Raw genomic sequence first — 19,869 nt, 5'->3', positions numbered from 1 at the left:
TGCTTGGAAAATGCCCCTGGGTTCAGATGGCCCATAATGTCTATTTATACTTTGGTTTATAAGACTAATATATAAAGATACTGTCATGTTTTATTGGTTCAGTGATTATGTTGTGGTTGTGTTGCCTGTAATAATCTGTCTTGCCTTGGTGGCCTACCTGGTAATGGCACATGGGGTTAGGTAGAAGGGTCAGCATGGACCAGATGTCTCCATGGATATTTTGGACAGGACCAGATATCCACTAATTCAGTTATTTTCCAGGATACCATCAACCACATGTATATGTATCCTTTAAAAAAAAGTAATTATTGGGGTGATTTAATTGATTCCATTTTTTCCATCCAATAATGAACTCTGATGATGTCCCTAGTACTTCCCTATATACTTGGGTGACAATAAATTACTATTTTTTAATGTCTCTAGAGAGGGGCCACAAACGCAGGATAGGGTCAAGAAGGGTTTTTTGAAGGTTCAGTGTGTAATAGTAGGTGAATGTCTAGGCTCAACTTATACCTAAGAACTTCTCATTCTTAATCAAGGCTGCCTTTGAGAATGTGATGAAAACTGTGGACCTCTCACTAGAAAAATGTCTATAAACACATGATTTAAAATTTTCATATGACCTATTTTATTGTGTTATAAGTTGATTTACATGACAGACCATATAAAACCAATCTGCAAAGATTTCTGTAAGTCTCATTTTTGTTTTTATGTAAAATTATTTGTACAAAACCCAGGAACAAAATCCAAAATTGTTTTTAAAAGTTAACTTTAGTGGGAAGACTGGCTTTTAAGTCAAAATTGTGGCATTGTCTTTGATACAGCAATACATGCATCATTTCAAAACTCCCAAACAGCTTTCACTCTCTGTTTTAACGACAACCAAAGCTGAAAACCTGATTTGTAAGATGTGCAGAAACGCAATTGGAATTAGAGGTAAATCAGTTAAAGCAAGAGTTTTTTTAATAAAAAAATTTAGAATCTTTATTTTCAAGGATTTTTAAAATAAAGACTTAAATTTTAAGAACAGGTTTTGATTTGAAGCAAAATGGAGAGGAAAATGCATAGATTTCCCACATACCTACTGCTGCCACTTTGGTTTAGCCTCCCCCATTGTCGACACCCCCCACCAGAGGGGTGCATTTGTTGCAGTGGATAAACCCACACTGTCATGGCACAATCACCTGAAGTTTACATGAGGGTTCACTTTTGTTGTTGCACATTCCGTGGGTCTGGATCAGCGTAAATGCTCTCTCTCCGTTGTGATACCACACAGAGCATTTTCACTTTCCTTGCATCCCCTGTGCTCCCCACCTGTTCAGCTCCCCTTCCACAGCCCCTCGCAGCCCCAGACCTTTTTACTGTCTTGCCTTTTCCAGAGTGTCCTATAATTGGAAACATACAGTGTGTAGCTTCTTCGGGTTTGTTTCACTTAGCATTATGCATTCAGGGTCACTTTGTGTCTTTCCTGGATTGATAGCTCATTTCTTTTTAGCACTGAGTGGCATTCCGTTGTCTAGATATACCACAGGTTTTCCATTCATGTACTGAAGAACATCTTTGTTGCTTCCAAATCTGGTAAATGTGAACAAAGCTGCCTTAAATATCTTTGTGAAGTTTTTTTGTGGGGACATGTTTCAACACCTTTGGGTAAATAACCTAGTAATGCGATTGCTAGTAGGTCATATGGTAAGGGTATGTTTAGTTTTATAAGAAACTGCCAAACGGTCTTCCAAAGTGGTGGTACTGTTTTGCATTCCCACCAACAATGAATGAGAGTTCCTGTTGCTTTATACCACCCCAGCATTTGGTGTTGTTAGTGTTCTGGATTTTGGCCATTCTAATAGATGTGTAGTGCCATCTCATTTTAATTTGCATTTCTCTGATAATGTGCTCGTGTGTGTGTGTGTGTGTGTGTGTGTGTATAATGCATATAAGCATACATAATTGAACACATTGCTATTATTGCTTTAAAAAATGATAATCTGTTAGATCAATTAAGAATAAGAGAAATTAAGTTTGTATTTTACCTTCCCTTATTTCTTCTTCAGTGCTCTTCCATTCTTGATGTTGGTTAACGGTCTACTGGTAACAAATTCCCTCAGTTTTTGTTGGTCTAAGAAGGTCTTTATTTCTTCTCCACTTTTGAAAGATAATTTCTCAGGGTACACAACCCTAGGTGTTTCCTTTTTCTGTGAACATTATAAATATTTCACTCCACTCTTCTTGAGTGGAAGTGAACATGGGTTCTAAGGATAGGTTAGATATAATTCTTACATTTGTTCCTCTGTAGATTTATCTTTGAATTTCTGTAATTTGAGTATGATATGCTTGGTTGTAGTTGCTTTCTTTTTTTTTTTTTCCATTTTTTTCATTTATCCTCTTTGGTGTTTTCTGAGACTCCTGGCTCTGTGGTTTGGTATCTGAAATTAATTTGAGAAATTACCATTATTGCTTTAAATATTTCTTCTCTTCCTATTTTTTTTTGTCCTGGTATTCCAATTGTGTATATATGTTCCATCTTTTGTAGTCATTCCACAGTCCTTGGATATTGTGTTCTGGTTTTTTTTTTTTTTCAGTCTTCTCTTTGCTTTTCAGTTTCCTGTATCTTTTCAGGTTTCTGTTGAGATATCTTCAAGTTCAGAGACTCTTTATGCATCTGTGTTCAGTCTGTTGATCAGCCCCTCAAGGGCATTCTTCATTTCTGTGACAGTGCTTTTGATTTCCAGTATTTCTTTTAGTTCTTAGAATTCCCATCTCTCTGCTTATATTTCCCATCTTTTCTTGCAATCTGTCCACCTTACCCAGTAGATCCCTTAGCGTATGTATGAGTCCCCACTCTGATAGTTCCAATATTCTTGTATGATTGTGATGTTTGCTCTCTCTTTCCAAATTGTGTTTTCTTTTGGCCTTTTATTATGCATTGTATTTTTTTTCCTGATAATAGCTAGACATAGTGCAATGACTTTGAGTTAAAGGAACTGCTATTAAAAGGTCTTCAGTATTGTGGTGGAACAGCATGGGGAAGAGGAAGTGTTCTGTAGTCCTGTGATTAGGTCTCAGTCTTTGGTGCGTCCATCTTTGCCTCCAGGCCAGTGATTTCAACCTTTTTCATCTCAGGGCACACCTAAACCAGCTACTAAAATTCTGCAGCACATCACAAATATATTTTTTGCTGATCTGACAAAACATAGGTATATTTTTTATTTCAGTCACATTGGATGGTTTTGGTAGTGTTGGCTGTTGTCATTTTTTATTTAACAATCTAATGGGAAAAACGTCAGTGCCCCTGACTAAGTAGCCAGGTATTATATGTTTTAAAAATTCTTGAGGCACACTAATTGAGAATTGCTGCTCTAGACTGTGAGTGCTTCTCATTCTGTGCCTCTTCCCTAGATGAAATTACTGATTTTTGAAGGCATATTCTATTAAAGTCCTCTATTTCTATGCTTATAATCCATTTCTCATTATGATGTCATATTTATATGTTTTTCTGTCCCTTGAGCTCTTTTCCTCTAATTGGATTTGCTGAATTTTTAAAATTTAATCAATTATATTATGGTTTTTAAATACTAATTAAGCTAGGTTAGCTTATATGCTGCAATAAAAACAATCACCAAGTAATCAGTGCTTAAAACACAAAGATTTATTTCTTGCTATGTCAAGTCCATGTGTTCTAGGCAGATTGTCTTCTCTGTACAAGCTTTGCATGGCACTTCCAGATCAACACCTGCCTCGCTGATTGCTAAGATTGTGGGGGAGAGTGCAGAACGGGGCCCCAGTGGTCACATGCTTCCATTGGGAATGCATATGTCACTTCTCACATTTTATTGGCCAAAACAGGTCACATGACCATGCCTAATTCTAAGAGGGAGAAGAAACTATTATCTTCCTTTATGCCCAGAAGGAAATGGAAACTGGATAATGTCATTAATACTTTTTATATCTTCATTTTTTTTACTAGCTGATTGTGGTTTTCTGAGAGTTTAAGTTTTTTCCTTTTGTTTTTCCCCCCAAGAGTTTAAGTTTCTAACCCTGATTGTGGACACTGTGTTGGTAAGCCAGATTACCACTCCAGCAAACCCTCTGCCCCCCATGTAGAGTGAATATCTTAGAAAAAGCAAATTTTTTTTGCCTTTCGCATCTTTGGTTAGAAGTTAGCCAAGATCATTATCTTTGGAATTGAGAACATTGTGATGAATCCTTTGTATCTAACAATTCCTTAAGGCTGTAGATGGTTTTCATGTATACATTATTCTGTGTTGATAAATAGCACAGGCTTTATCCTAGGCTGCCATGACATTTTGTTCTCTCTTCCCCTTTCCTCAAATGATGGCCAAGTCTGTTGAACACTGTAGTTAGTATTTAGTCCAGTGAAGGTGATGGAGGGAGGGGGACTGGGCATGGGCCCTTTTCTAGGGGTGGCCCTGAATCGGAGGGGACTGGTGAGCAGGCTCTCAGGGCAGGTCATGGGTGATGTCATGGCAGGTTGCTTCTCCTTTCCCATTGATATTACGTTAAAATATCTTTGTGGAGACTCAGAATTTCAGTTGTGGGCGATAGCCTTTTCTAATTTCTAATGTTGCCTGAGGTTTCCCTTTTGTGTTAAGTTATCTCAGGATATTAGGTTAGCATTTGAGTATTGTTCCTTCTTTTCAGCTTGTTTGGATGTAGGTTAATTCAGATATTAGCAAGGAAGAAAGGAAGGAAGCAGTTTGAAACCTGTGGTTTTCCGGAAACATTAGATTGCATCTCAAAGTAGATACAAGGGTATGCAAATACAGGGTCTGGCACAAATAACACCCCTTTTTGTTACAAAATCATATGCGTGTAATTCTGGAACATAACAATATCACACTCAAGCATAACATAGAACTTTTTAGGTGAAATGTTTAAATTAAAACTATAAATTAGTACACCCATATTATTCCCCTACCAACCACACTCAGGCAGGTGTTACTTCTGCTAGACCCTGAATATTGGGTTTATTTGTTGAAGACAAGAAGTTCACCTTTCTTCCTCTGTTATTCTGTACTCTTATCGTCTCTAACAGCTGTTAAATAGAAATTTATGAAGTCAATATTCATTTGCTTGAATAAAATATTTGAAAGTTTATATATTGATATTTTAGTGCATGTCATTTATTGTCATTGGCATTATTTTTTTAACAAATGTTTATGGTATGCCTATGAGCCAGGAGATGGTGCTGGTGATTATAAACATCAACAAGACAGTCTCTGCCCTTCTGGAGCTTGCTTTTAATTAGGTAGACAAAATTAAACAAATACTGGATGATAAACTCCATGATGAAAAATTATGTTTAGCTACAGAGTGATGGGTGTTAGTTATTTCAGATAGGGTGGTGGGCAGGGCCCCTCCAGGGAGGTAGCATCTGCAGTCTTCTGAATGAAGGGAGGAAACAAATCCTGCTCAAGGACAGGGTTTTACAGGCAAAAGGATTATAAATACATTATCCACTCTCCCCCTCCCCCCTTCATGTGGGAATAAGTTTCTTGAACTTGAAGAATAGTGGGAAAGTTGGTGTGGTCAGAAGAGAGGAAAGGAAAGGTTAGAAAGGCCATGGATATTTTTCCGCATTTGATGGGAAACTACTGGAGGATTTTTGAACATGGGAGGAGGGAATAAATTTATATTCTAAAATGATCGCTCTGCCTACCGTGTGGAACTCGGGGAATGAGTAGACACAGGAAGATCAGTTAAGAGGGCACTTCAAACTGTTTGGGCCAGAGGTGATGATGGCTCTGGCTAGGGCGGAAGCAGTGGATGGGAGACAAAGGTCAGATTTGGGATATGCAGTGTTCTGAAAATAGAGTTGACAGACTTTGCTGATGGATTAGATGCGAGGGTGTGATGTAAAGGAAGGAATAAAAGTGACTGCCAGATTTTTGGCTTGAGCAACTGGAAAAATGATGCTATTATTTACTGAGGTGCAGTGCTGGGGGTAGGTGTAGATTTAGGGGAACCTGTTAATGTTGAGAGTTGACTCTGAGATCCTAGTAGATGTCCAAATGGAGAACTGAATTTGTGAGGTTAGTGCTCAGGAGAGAGGTGGAGGGAGAGAGAGAGCAAGAGAGCGAGCGCTCATAGAGATACCATCTGTATGCTGACAAATTCCAAATTTGAATTTAAGGCCTCGAAACTGGGTAATGTTCCTTGGAGGTAAATGTCAGCAGAGAATAGGGCCAAGAACCGACCCTGGGCTCTTTTAACATTTTGAGTTGGGGAGAAAAAGGCAGAGGAAGAGCAGCCAGCTCATGAGGAAGGGAAAAAACCAGCAGAGAGTGTCATTTTGCAGTGCAAGTGAAATGGAGGGCAATGCTGCTGTAAAGTCAGGTGAGATGGGACTGATACTGACCTTCAGGTTTCATGAGGTGCAGAGGCCATTAGTGACTTTTGACCGGTGGCCCTGTGGAGTGGTGGAGGCAGGAAGCCTCGGAGTTGAATAGAAGAGAGAATGGGATTAAGGGGAGGTGTTGAAATACTGAATAGAGACAACTGTGTGGAGAGCTTTTATTAGAAAGGGGAGCAGAGAAATGTGGCAGTTGCTGACGGTTTTGTTTCTAAGAGAGGTAAAAGTTCTGGTCACCCAGGTTGGAATGCGTCCCCTCCTCCACTCCCCCCACACACATACCACCAAGCACTTCTCACATACCAGCTTGGTGTTCTACAGTTCAGCTCACATTCTGACACTACCTGGAAATAGCATCAGATCCCACAGGTGAAGGTCTCAGTCCTACAAGACTCCCTCCCCCCTCACCAACTTCAGATGACAGTTGAAAACCCAGGTTGTCACCTGTGCTTCTGATCTAGCTATAGATTGGAGGTTCCAACAACCCCTTGCCTGGGTTCCGTTAATTTTCTGGAGTGACTCTCAGACCTGGAAGGAACATTTTACTTACTTACTAGATGGCCAGTTTAAGCATGTAACTCAAACCAGGAAGAGATGGAAGGCACGGGGAAAGGGCTCGAGGTCCCATGCCCTCAGAGTGCACCTTTGACCTGGCGTTGGGTGTTCGCCAATCTGGGAGTTCTTTGCACCCCTTCCAATTGGATTTTTATGGAGGCGTCATTACGTAGCTATGGTATCGCTGACCATAGGCGATTGATTCAACCTTCAGCCGCCCTGCCCCTTGAGGGAGGGTGGGACTGAGAGTTCCAAAGCTCTGAATCACAAGGTTGGTGCTCCTGGCAAGCAGCCCCCATCCTTAGGTTCGGTTCAAAATTCACCTCCTTAACACAAAAGACACGGGTGGCTCTCATCACTTAGGGAATTTCAAGGGTGTTAGAAGTTCTGGGTCAGAAACGGACAAAAGACCAAATATGTATGTTTCTTATAAAACACAATGTCACTGGAGGGCTTTCTCTTTTCTTTAATGCAGGCGATCTTTACAGTATGTTTGTATGCTGCTGGTCACGATCCCCCAGGAATGGGGTGGGGGTCGGGGGAGATGGGAGATTTTCGCAACCTTGAAACCGATACTCTCAGTTTTAAATAGTGGTTTGGAGATGGTGGGTGTTGGGTTGCAGTTTTCTCTACCCCACCCTCTTCAGGGAGCCTTTGCAATTTTCTTTTATTTTTTTCTCCTTTGGCTTGCTTAGTCGTATTGTATCTCTTGATAGATTTTTATCTTTGACATTTCTGGTAAGTGGTGATTATTAGGAAGTTCAACCAATTGTGTATTAAAAAATGTAAAAGACATTTAACAGGGAATGTTTCCCAAGGCCCATTGTTTACCACAAAAAGGAAGCCACTGACTTCTTGTTACATCAGTGAAGATAAAATTATTTTGTGAACACAGTACTCCCTTTGTTAGTAACATTTTTCAGACTATGATCAAAAGAAACTACTCTGAAAACAATAAGTCAATGGGAAATGAGGACTTTTGTTACAAGTGGGGCTCTCTCAAGTGAGAGCCCTTGAAAACCTCATTTCTCTGCATTGCACTTTAAATTCTTGTAATTGTAGAGAAAATTTGGTGTAATTTAAATTATGAAAAAGATAGTTTAAGCAAGTTTGAATTAGGTATTCATTTTTTTTTGAAATGTACTAAAAAGTTTTAATTAATTTTAAGGGAGCGGATGTAGCAATACAAGATTGTGGGAATGTTTGCTTTCATTCTGAAGCAGGAGGAAGTTCATATTACTGTGAAGATAGTTAATATTATAGTGAGACCATATTTAAGGAGTGAGTAGACTGTATATCACAACCTCTTATCTTCCCTCCCACTGTAAATTTATACTTAGTAGAAAAGTCATCAGGTAAAGTTCGATAAAAACAACAAAATTTAGAGAAGACAAGGGTGTGATAGTAGATTTGGGCTCACTGGTGACCAGCCTTCTTGGACTGTTGGACTTTTCCGTTGGGATTTTACCCTCTGTGCCTGCCCTTCAGTGCCTTCTGCCTCCCATGCCTGCTCAAAAAAACTTTCTTCTAATATCTTTGGCAGTAATAGTTCCCCAGTTTTTGAGTACCTAAGGACAAACATCTCAGAAAAGCAGATTATGTTTAGATTCACATGTGTGCCACTTCCCCTAGTGTAGTGATTCTCAACTTCCTTTTTTGGGTGGGAGGTCTGCATGTAATTATCGAGTACATGTTATTCTCCTTTTCCTTTTCTCTCTGTAATTTGGGTCTTCCAAATCTGCAGAGTAGTGTCATATAATATAGAGTATGTTTAAACCATGTCCTTTGTGCAGTTTTGGAGTTCTTGTTGAAAAGTATTACCCCTCCACTCAGCACCCCCACTCCCTCAGGCAATTCTCCACCATCGTTCATGTCCAGGGGTCATTCGTGGAAGTTCTTTGGCTGCTCCATTTCCTGTACAGTCCTTTACATCCCCAAGGCTATTCTGTGACTGACTGACTGTACTTCTTAATCCCCTGGCCCCTTCACCCATTCCTCTATAGCCCCCTCCCATCTGGCAACCATCAAAACACTCTCCACATCCATGATTCTGTCTCTGTTCTTCTTGTTTGCTTAGTTTTTTTTAGATTCAATTGTCGATAGATATGTATTTTTGCCATTTTATTGTTTATAGTTTTGACCTTTTTTATGTTACTTTACATTTCATATAATAATGGTTGGTGACAGTGAACTTCTCTAGTTTTTTCTCATCTGGAAAGTTCTTTATCTGCCCTTTGATTCTAAATGATAACTTTGCTTGGTAGAGCAATCTTGGTTGTAGGTCTCTGATTTTCCTGACTCAGAATATTTCTTGCCAATCCCTTTTAGCCTCAAAAGTTTTTTTAGAGAAATCAGCTGACAGTCTTGTGGGAACCCCCCTGTAGGTAATTACGTTAACTTCTTTTGTCTTGCTGCTTTTAAGAGTCTCTCTTTCTCTTTAAACTTTGGCATTTTAATTATGATGTGTCTTGGAGTGGGCCTCTTTGCATCCATCTTGTTTGGAATTCTCTGTGCCTCCTGGACTTGCATGTCTGTTTCCTTCACCAAATTAGTACAGTTTCTTTTCACTTTTTTTTTTTTAGATAGATTTCCCATTTCTTGCTTTTTCTATTGTCCTTCTGGTGCCCTTGTAATGTGGATGTTGGACATCTTAAAGTTGTCCCAAGGCTGCTTATACTATCCTGAATTTTTTGGATTCTGTTTTCTTCTTCTTGTTCTGATTGGTTGTTTTTTGCTTCCTTATGTTCCAAATCATTGATTTGATTCTCGGCTTCATCTACTCTACTGTTGTTTCCCTGTAAATTGTTCTTTATTTCAATCAGTGTGTTCTTTGTTTCTGACTGGATCTTGTTTATGCTGTTGAGGGTCGGTCCTCACTCAGTTCCTTGAGCATGCTTATCACCAGTGTTCTGAACTCTGCATTTAATAGATTACTTATCTCCATTTCATTTAGCTTTTTTCCTGGGGGTTTGACCTGTTCTTTCATTTGGGCCATGATTCTTTGTCTCCTCATTTTGGCAGCCTCCTTATGTTTGTTTCTGTGTATTAGGGAGAGCTGCTTTGACTCCATATCTTGATAGTGTGGCCCAATATAGTAGATGTCCTGTAGGGTCCAGTGGCACAGCCTCCTCTATCAGCTAAGCTGGGTACTCAAGATGTGCCCTTTGTATGTGCTGAGTACACCCTCCTGTTGTAGTTGAGCCTTGGTTGCTGTTGGTAGATCAATGGGAGGGATTTACACAGGTCAGTCAGCTGCAAGAATTGGCAGTGACCACTGAGCACCAACCTCTACTGTCTGTGGAGGATCAACTGTGCAGTGGCAGGGTGGTGGTGCTCTGAAGTGGTCTGTCTACTGGGTGTGCGGGACCTTGGGTTTCCTGGGGTGGTACAGGCCAAGGTCAGCCCCCAGCTGAGTTTTGCCTGGGGGCCACCCTGCATGAACTATAAAGCAGTATGAGGTGGCTGCTACTTGTGCTGAGCTTGGGGGTTCCAGGCGAAGCCAAGCTGTGAATCTAGGGCGGCTGCTGCTAGTGCCGGACCTGGGGCCCGCTGAGGCCAGTTGTTGTTTGAGAGGATTTAGGAAGTTGTCAAGACATTTTGTTTTGTTTTGTATGTCAATTAAAAAAAAGTTATCGAGCACTCCTTTTGAATGAACAACAGTAATCACATACATTGAGTGGTATCTGTTGGTTATTGTTTTGAGTTTACACTTAATACTTCCAATTCTTCTAATACTTGATAATTCTTACAAAACAGCCTTGAAGGTGTTACCATTCAAAATCCCAAGGCTCTTAAATAAATGATTTTCAGTTTTAAAAATAATTTCAAAGGAATTTCAGTGCATAGGAGTGAAAGGAGGACATTCCAGATGGATGAAAAGTCGGGGTGCAGGAATGCCTAGGATGTGTTTGCACAGAGCAGAGTGCAGACTGGCTGTGGTTAGAGAACATGAGGGAAGTGGGCCAGCAGTTTATTTCTTTTCATTAGGACCTTGACTTTGAAGCTAACGAGTTTCTGGATTTTATTCTGTAGGCATTTGGAGTACCACTGAATTACCAAGCCACGGAACATTGTAATTTCAGTTGTGTGTTAGGAAGGTGCATCTGACAGCAATATCAGGTGCTTTGGAGTAGTGAGAGGTAAGTTAGAATGGCCACTTAGAATTCTTTTGAAGTTATTGGCAAGAGTTAGTATTGTAGTGATTGGGGCCAGTGCAAATGACTGGTAATTGAGGGCAATTCTGACAGATGAGAATGTAGAGGCACAAGTGTGTGGTAAGAGGAAATAAAGAGGAGTCTGTGGTGCACGAGGGCAGTATTATTATTATTATTATTATTATTATTATTATTATTATTATTTTTGTAGTGGTCAGATGTAGGTTTAGTTTTCAGTGTTGGCCTCGTAAAATGAGCTTGGGAGTCTTCCCTCCTTTGAATTTTTTGAAGTAGTCTGAGAAGGGTAGGTGTTAGTTCTTCTTTGAATGTTTAGTAAAACTCACCTGAATCCAGCCATTCATCCAGTCCAGGAGTTTTGTTTGTTGGGAGGTTTTTGATTACTGCTTTGATTTCATTAGTTGTAATCTGTCTATTCAGATTTTCTGATTCAGTTTTAGAAGATTGTATATTTCTAGGAATTGATCCATTTCATTCACTTTGTCGAATTTGGTGGCATGTGTTTTTTTGTGATATTTTCTTACAATTCTTTGTATGTCTTTGGTGTCATTTGTTAGTTCTTCACTTTCATTTGTGATTTTATTTATTACGGTCGTATTTTTTTCTTGATGAGTCTGTTTAAAGGTTTGTCAATCTTGTTTATCTTTTTAAAGAACTAGCTCTTGGTTTCATGGATCTTTTGTATTGTTTTTTAGACTGTTATGTTTATTTCTGCTCTGATCTTATTTCCTTCTCCCTTTTGGCTTTGTTCTTTTTTACATAAGTTTCTTTAAGTATAAAGTTAGATTGTTTAGTTGATTTTTCTTGTTTCTTGAGTTAGGCCTGTAATGCTATGAATTTCCCTCTTAAGACTGCTTTCAATAGATTTCAAAAGAGATTCAGAGAGCTTAAGAGCACAGGAAGAGAGACTTTAGCATCCTTGAACAGAATGGAAGAGTTCACAATGGGCATCCTCTTTCAGTTTAAGAGACTGAGGGTATCTGTAGAGAGGAAGGGACTACATTGTGTCTGGGAACTTGAAAGGTAGAAAAGTTTCAACCTCTCTAAGAGGGAACTCACTAGGGTCAGCCATCCCTCAATTTAGAGTGTGAGACAGAATAATAGTAATGAACAGTAATGTACTTATGTTAGTCTTTTATACAAATAACTTATACAAATAACTTATATAAGGTCGAGTCTGTCTCTTATGCAATATCATTTGTATACTCTACCAGTAGCTGGGGTGGATAGAAAGAAAATTTGGTTAAAATGAGGAATCATAGGAAGCAGACATACTTTAAATATTTTATAATTTATAAGTATACAAGTGGTTATATATCATCAGACTTCTGCTGTTTAGCTGAGGCCTTCTCTTTAGGATATTTTAAAAGTGACTTGCCTGTTTCAAACTGGGGAACAAGTTTCAGTGACAAAGAATTTTCTTCTTTGCGCTCATATTTTTTATGTAATTTGTAACTAAATCACATAATTATAGTAAACACAACTGGCATAAACAGATTTTGGAAAAAAATAAAATGTACTCTTGGTAAGCATGCAAATCAATTATTGGGAGAAAAATGCAATGGTGTATCAGAGAGAACTCCCCCTCCCCCCAAAGGAAATTGAAACTTGGAAGTTGTGGCTTGTTCATGGTTTTAGGTTTGGCAAGAGTCTGGCTTTACTTTGAATCCAGTGATATATTTTCCATTGTATAGTATTTTACAAGGTGATGAGGAATGATATGTGAGATGTTGGTTAGTGGTGAAGAAGTTATTGTACTATACACACACATATATATTAATATAGTGTACAAATTTAAAGCATCACACATTTACAGCGTACTATTTGAGGTTTTTGTATATTCACAGAATTGTGCAACCATTACCACGATTGAATTTAGAACATTTTTATCGTCCTCCAAAGAAACCGTGTACTCATTAGCAGTCACTCCCTGTCACCTCTTCCCTGATCCCAGTCAACCACTGATCTGTTTTCTCTCTTTATAGAGCTGTCTATTCTGGACATTTCATATAAATAGAATCTTGTAATACGTGGCCTTTTGTGACAGCTTCTTTCTCTTAGCAAAATGTTAAATTTGTCTACATGTTGTAGCATGTATGTATTAGTACTTCATTACTTTTCATGGAAAAATAATATTCCATTGGAAGGATATATCACATTTTATTTATCCATTCATCAGCTGGTGACATTTGTGTTGTTTCTGCCTTTTGGGTATTCCAGATAGTGGTACTGTGAACATGTGTGCACATGTTTTTGCGTGGCTGTATGCTTTTGTTCCTCTTGGTATATACCTGAGAGTGGAACTGCTGGGTAATGGTAATGTCTAACCTGTGAACAACTGCCAGACTTTTCCAAAGCGGCTGTACCATTTTGTATTCGCACCAGCAATGTGTGAGGGTTGGGAAAGTCATACACTTGTCAATACTTACTATCTCTCTTTTTGATTATAGCTATGCTAGTGGGCGCATATATATATATATATATATATATATATATATATATATATATATATATATATATATATATATATAAAGTGATTTTATTTTTCTGACTATACCAGTAACAAATGCCCATTGTAGATATTTTGGAAAACACAGAGAAGCATAAAAGAGAAAAATCACTTATTTTCAATCACTATTTAGAAATAATACTTAGTGGGTTTTTTCCGTGTTTTAATGTAATTCAAAAAATATGGCTGAAATTACATATGATTTTGAGTCCAGCCTTTGTTTTGGTTAACAGCATTTTCCCACATTATTTTGAAATTGCATTTTAGTAGTATCCTATAAAAGAATGCCTGTTCTGTTCTCTTTTCTTCTGTGTTCTTGTTTTTGTAATTTAGCTTTTCAATTTACGATTGGTTCAGAAGAGTCTAGGGAGAAAGTAGGAATAAATATTTGTGGTTAATGTAACCACGTTTGACTAGAAATTCTAGGTTAACTGTGGTCTAATATTGTATCTTATGAGTAAATCATAATTTAGTTAACTACTTTCCATTTTTGGACATTTACCTTTCTTACTGCTTTTTAATAAATAATGTATAAAATTTGTACATAAAATTCTATGCATTTTGAGTTCACAGAAGTGTATTTACTGGGTCAGTAGCTATGAATATTTTAAAGATTCTCGTTACCTTTTGACAAATTGCTTTTCATGATGGTTGTCAAATTTATGTTTCTTTTAGCAGTGTATATTTTTGCCTTTTTAGCTGTACCCTCTCTAGCAACGAGTAAATGGAAAACAGTTGAGTTTTAAGGTCACTGGAGCAGGGATTTTTCAATTTTGTTCTCTGATGTGTGTGGTGCTGGTAGAAAGTGGGCATCGTAGGCACTGAGTATATGTTGAATTGCTTCCAGTAGGAAACAGAAGTTTTTTTCTGAGGGACAAGAAAATAATTGCCTTTTGATTGTCCAGGAAAGTAGCCTTGTTATACTGATCATATTACAGCTTATTTTTTATGAAAAAGGAATGAAAGTAAAAATCAACTATATTTGGGGAAATTGTCTTCAATTTAATTTTGTGTGAACATTTACATGTTTCAGAAGTCAGAGTGACACATTGAAAAGTCTTAACTCCTGTCCTCCCGGTTTCCTTATTGTTCTTTATAGGTAACCATTTTTACTGTTTTCTTAGTACCTCACAGTGCTTCACAGTGCTTTTAGAATAGATATTAACCAAAAAGAATAGTGTAACTTCCCCCATTTTAAAACATACAAGGTAATGTACTATATATAACATATATATAAAATATATACACATTCTATTTATATAGAATGTATATATGTGTATATCATATATCTGTAGCTTGTTTATTATTCTGGCGATCTTTTCATAGAAGAACACAACGTACTTTCTCATTCATTTTTGCAGTTGCATGATATTCTTATGGTTGTATCATAGGTGACATTGCTAGTGCTTGTGGGTTGTTTTCGGTGTTTTACCTTTACAAATAATCCCACAATAATCTTGCTGTAAAGTTTGTTTTGTGAGTGTGCAGTTAAAATATATCCATAGAAGAATGTCCCAGAAGGATTGTTAAGTCAAAGGAGAAATGCATTCTTAATTTTGTAGATACTGCCACTGCTACCAGCAATGGTGAGAGTGCTTATGTCTTGGGATAATTTTTGAACGATAGGTAATTCTAGGGTCATTACTCAAGGCCCATAATGCGTATGGTTGTAAGTACTATGGAAGCACTCTTAGGATCATGGCCCTGTGTCATCAAGGAACAGGTTTAGATGTTTAGAGGGTGGAGAAATTCATCACGTACTTGAGAAAGATGTTATGGGTGGTGAGTAAGAGATTTAAATTAGCACCTTCAAAAGATACGTTTTTATTTCCTTGTTTTCTCTCTCCAGATAGATTCTTTCCTTACACGGTTGAGTTTTTTTTTTTTTTAGTAAGTAAATTCTTCTTGGCCAAAGTCTCCATTATAAAAACTAATTTTAATAATGTTATATGAAACTGCTAAAATGTAACAACTTTTGTTCTAAACATTTCTGTTACCGATAACCAACCAAGTTTTTCCTTTTTCCTTTTAGCCTTTGCCATTCCATATTCTGCTTTGTACATGGTGAACCACTGCTGCTCTGCCCCGGCGTGCCCACTTGCGTGCCTACAAAGTACCAGATTAAAAAAGCTTCTAGATGGATCCTTTCCAAATTTGGTGTCTTTTCTACAAACTCTGTGCCTCAACAACCCTTTCTAACTGGTAAGGATATGTACTTAAAAAAATAATAGAAATTTGTAAAACAATTTATGGATTGTCTTCTCTTTTTACATGTGAGTAATACTTGCACTTTTTTTTTGCTAATTAAAAAAATCACATCTCAAAAAAAGTAACATTAAGGTTTTGAAGGCTTTAAAACCTCATTTCCATATTATGTTCTGGGTACAGTATAATATGTATTATTTATAAAGAATAACTATAAAAATATGCGAACAACTTTATGTACTTGTGCTTTATGTACCCTATCATCCTTTAGTGTAAGACTGAGGTAGTACTTACCATTTCCCATCTATTTAGGTATTTGAGTACATTGGGTCAAGAACATCCTCTTCCTAGCTATGGTAGATTATGCACACATTTATGGAGATGATAAAAGAGGTGTGTAATGCCCATTCTTCTTTTTATAGCATGGCACTATGTGTGCCTTTCCATATTTTAACAAAGACACTAGTCAGCCAGCGTGTTTTTGAACATCTCAGAGGTTTACTCTGAACACATTTGGGGGAGGTGGCGCAGAGGAGTAAAATTGAGCAGAACAAATAGCTGAAATCGGAGAACTCTAAAATATAGATATTGAAGTAAGCTCATTTTGAGTGCTGGTCAACAAATATTTACCAAATGCCTGCTGATTATGAATGAAAATATGTAAGGGCATTTAGCATTTTGAGGGAGTAAGTCACCAAATGGAAGCCATGGTGTTAGGTGAGGACTCAAGGCAGGGAGGTTGAGGGAGGTATGTTGTGCATTTCCACTCTCATTCTGATCGTTAATTGCATTGTGTTCTTGAGTACCAGTTAATTAGCCTTAGTAGACCTTGGTTTTCTCATCTATAAAATGAATGAAGTAAACTAAATGATTTATAAGGCTCTTTGGTATTTCCATACACCTAACACTATGATTGTAATGAACAAGTTGATAGGTTTTTGTTTTTTTGAGGATAACTTTTCTTTCCTAATGTATCTTACATTTTTAGACTATTTTCTTTAAATTGTGGGATTTGAATAAGATCCTCACTATCAGAACAGTTTCCTTTTTAAAAAAAATTATATTTTATTGATTATGCTATTAGAGTTGTCCTGACTTCCCCCGTTGCCCCCTCCCCTCCACCCAGTATCCTCTACTCCCTCAGGCAGTCCGCACACCATTGTTCATGCTTGTGGGCCATAAGTTCTTTGGCTGCTCCATTTCTTATACCATACTTTACATCCTCATGGCTGTTCAGTAACTACCTATTCGTACTTCTTAATCCCCTCACCTCTTCACCCATTCTCTCCCTACCCGCTCCCATCTGGCAAACTTCCAGTAACTAACTACTTTTCTCTTGATTGTAAGAGTCTCTCTTTATCTTTAACCTTTGGCCTTTTAATAATGCTGTGTCTTGTAGTGGGCCTCTTTGCATCCGTCTTGTTTGGGACTCTCTGTGCTTCCTGGACTTGCATGTTTGTGTCCTTCACCAAATTAGTGAAGTTTCATTTCACTGTTTTTTTCAGATAGATTTCCCATTTCTTTCTCTTTTTAGTCTGCTCTGGCACCCCTATGATGTGGATGTCGGACATCTTAAAGTTGTCCTGAAGCTGCTTATACTATCCCGAATTTTTGGGATTCTTTTTTCTTCTTGTTCTGATTTGTTTTTTTGTTTGTTTTGCTTCTTGATGTTCCAAATCATTGATTTGATTCTTGGCTTCATCTACCCTACTGTTGTTTCCCTGTAAATTGTTCTTTATTTCAATCAGTATGTCCTTCATTTCTGATTAGATCTTGTTTATGCTGCTGAGGGTCCTCACTAAGCGGTGGTGCTCTGAAGTGGCTTGTCACTGTCCATGGGGTGCATGGGCCCTGGAGTTTCTTTGGTGGTACAGGCCAAGGTCAGCCCCCAGCTGTATTTTGCCTGGGACCACCCTGCCTGAGCTGTAAAACAATCTGAGGTGACTGCTACTTGTGCTGGGTTTGGAGATTCCCAAGTGAAGCTAAACTGTGACTCTAATCTGGCTGCTGCTAGGGCTCACTGAAGCCAGCTGTTGCTTGTTTGATAAGACTCAGGAGACAAGACCAGCCATTCTATGGGAAAGAAGTTTGGCTGGGCCTGTAAGTTGGGTGGAGTAGAGCCTCTGTGGATCTCCAAGGTAGGTCACACTGGTGTTAGCCAGTCTGAGGTATGGCACCAGCCTACTAACTCTGTGGGGGGAGGGCTCAGCAAAGGGACAATGGCCAGTGCTTGCCCTGATGCCAGACACTTCAGTCTCTCCCTGTATTCCATTGGTGTCCTTCAAGCTGTCACCCTGGTGCTCAGAGGGAGTGAGTCTGAGTAGGTGAGTCCATGCGTGGGTTTACCAAGAGGAACTGCTTAGGACTCCAGCAACCTCCTGCACCCACTCAATACCCGCTGGTTTTCAGAGCCAGAAATTGTGGGGACTTATTTTCCTAGCACTGGTATCCTGGACTGTGGGGTCTGGTGTGGCTCTGGGACTTCTGCTCCTGAGATATCCCTCCCGAATTTTTATTCACGTGGGTGTGGAGTGAGCTGGTTTTGCATCTGTGCCCCTCCTACCAGTCTGGATGGATGTGGTTTCTTTAATTCCGTAGTTGTCAGACTTCCATTCCACTCAATTTCTGACATACCTGAGGGATGGTTGTTCTATATTTTAATTGTGATTTTTATGTGGTTGTGTGAAGAGGCGAGCCAGGTTTGCCTACGTCGCCATCTTGACTAAAAGCCCAGAGCATTTTTCAATTAACTGTTTTCTTTTGAAGTTGACCTCTTTCTTTTATTCCTTTTCTCTCCATGTTCTTGTCCTTTTCTTCTGTTGACCACTGGAATTTTTCTTCATTTAACTCACATGTTCTTTCTCTGTCTCTTGCATCATATTTGTGGCTCCCAACGTGTTCCCCTGACCTGGCTAGCATCCGTCATTTCATCTTAGTAATTTCCCAGGATCACTATGTCTTCAACAGTGGTTCCAGTGATGGGACCATTTTAAAACACATGGATAGCCTCTGGGGTGAGTTCAGGAGAAGGGTGTGGCTCTTTGGTGGGTAGCTGAAACCGAGCAGTAGACCAGCATTAGTTTATCAGGACCAGAGCCTCACTGTTTGTGGGTACTAACAGTGCCACACCACACCCCATCACCTCTTGCCTTAGAGCTCATCATCACCAGGCGCACTTCCGTTTCTGAGGTCCTGGAGAGTTCCCTGCAATGGTCATGACCCTCTATTATGTCACACTTTTCGAATCTGTTCTTTATCTTTGTTATGACTTATAGTTTCCTGGCATTTTGTTGTTCTTCTAATTGTTGGTTATTTCCTAGCCTCACTAGCCTCCCCCTCACCCAAGCCCCATGGTCGCCCCTGCAGCAGCAGCAGCCTACATTCTCTTGCCTTTTTAACATCCTGAGGCACCTGTTCTACCAAATCTCCAATTTAAATTAATTTACCATCTACATTTTTTTAAAATCCTCATCCAAGGGTATGTTTATTGATTTTAGTGAAAGAGGGAGAGGGGGAGGGATGGAATGAAGGGGAGAGAGAGAGGGAAACAGAGAGACACGTTGATGTGAGAGAGAAACATTGATCAGTTGCCTCCTGTATGCTCCCTGACCAGGGATCGAACCTGCATCCTAGGTACATGCCCTGACTGTGAATCAAATCTGCAGCCTTTTGATGTATGGAATGAAGCTCCACCCAACTGAGCCACTTGGCCAGGGCTGTACACCCCTGCCCCCGCTCCGAGTTCTCACTGCTTGATATGGTTGAAAAGGTCTCTCTAAACTGGCTCTTTTCAGAGCTGGCTTCTCACCTTCCTTCCGAAGGCTGCACACCTTGTCACTGTCAGGTTGCCCTTTTGGGCAATCTAGCACACTTCCTGACAGTTTCTTCTTTCCACTTCAGGTTTATTTTTTGTGTCTGAAGAAATCTTGTGCCTCATTTTAAATTTTTGTTATGGGCAGTTTAAAACACACAAAAGTAAATAGATTTGTATAATGAACTCCCTTGTATTAATCACTTAATTTCAATAATTTTCAAGTCATGGCCAAATTGTCTCCTAC

The 19,869-nt window shown here is 38.9% G+C and overlaps 1 protein-coding gene across 2 annotated transcripts in view; it reads left to right on the top strand.

The window, feature by feature from the left end:
- Window positions 1–19,869, top strand: part of FRYL (FRY like transcription coactivator) — a 240,210-nt gene that overhangs the window by 21,606 nt on the left and 198,735 nt on the right. For both annotated transcript variants that reach the window (XM_045833907.1, XM_045833905.1), the window contains exon 2: window positions 15,639–15,808. The gene's annotated coding sequence lies outside the window, so the exon portion shown is untranslated. The remainder of the gene's footprint in view (window positions 1–15,638; window positions 15,809–19,869) is intronic.

The sequence above is a fragment of the Phyllostomus hastatus genome, unplaced genomic scaffold (assembly GCF_019186645.2).
Source record: "Phyllostomus hastatus isolate PE091 unplaced genomic scaffold, TTU_PhHast_1.1 phas_contig_196, whole genome shotgun sequence".
Lineage (NCBI taxonomy): Eukaryota > Metazoa > Chordata > Mammalia > Chiroptera > Phyllostomidae > Phyllostomus > Phyllostomus hastatus.
The sequence above is the reverse complement of the archived record's forward strand: the minus strand, read 5'-3'. Positions and strand labels throughout refer to the sequence as shown.